The sequence below is a fragment of the Cervus elaphus genome, chromosome X (assembly GCF_910594005.1).
Source record: "Cervus elaphus chromosome X, mCerEla1.1, whole genome shotgun sequence".
Taxonomy (NCBI): domain Eukaryota; kingdom Metazoa; phylum Chordata; class Mammalia; order Artiodactyla; family Cervidae; genus Cervus; species Cervus elaphus.
This window is the reverse complement of record NC_057848.1, coordinates 62,070,198-62,070,814: the sequence shown is the minus strand read 5'-3', so window position 1 is coordinate 62,070,814 and position 617 is coordinate 62,070,198.

Genomic DNA, 617 nt, shown 5'->3' with positions numbered 1-617 from the left:
AAACTTAGAAAACCTTGCAAGCCTTTCCATTATGAAAATTATATTTTCATAATTCTATGTTTTTATTTTGAATAAACTGAAAGATTTGGGTTTTTAAAATTTATTTATTATTTAATTGAAGGATAATTGCTTTACATAATTTTGTTGTTTTCTGTCAAACCTCAACATGAATCAGCCATAGGTATACACATATCCCCACCCTCTTGAACTTCCCTCTCATCTCTCTCCTGATTCTACCCCTCTAGGTTGACACAGCCCCTGTTCGAGTTTCCTGAGACATACAACAAACTCCCATTGGCCATCTATTTTACATATGGTAATGTAAATATCCATGTTATTTTTTCCATACATCTCACCTTCATACATCTCATCTTCAATTTTTTTTTAATAAACTGAAAGAAGATTAAAAAAAAAAAGATCAGTAAGTTAAATTCTATGGAAACTTCTATTGGAGTTTTGATTGGGATTGCAATGTATTCATAGATTACTTTGAAGGAAACTGACATCTTAATCATTTTGTGTCTTCCTATCCATGCTTACCTCTTTATTTAAATCTTCTTTTAAGTGCTTCTGTAAAAGTTTATATAATAATTGATTACATGTAACTGTGATGTACC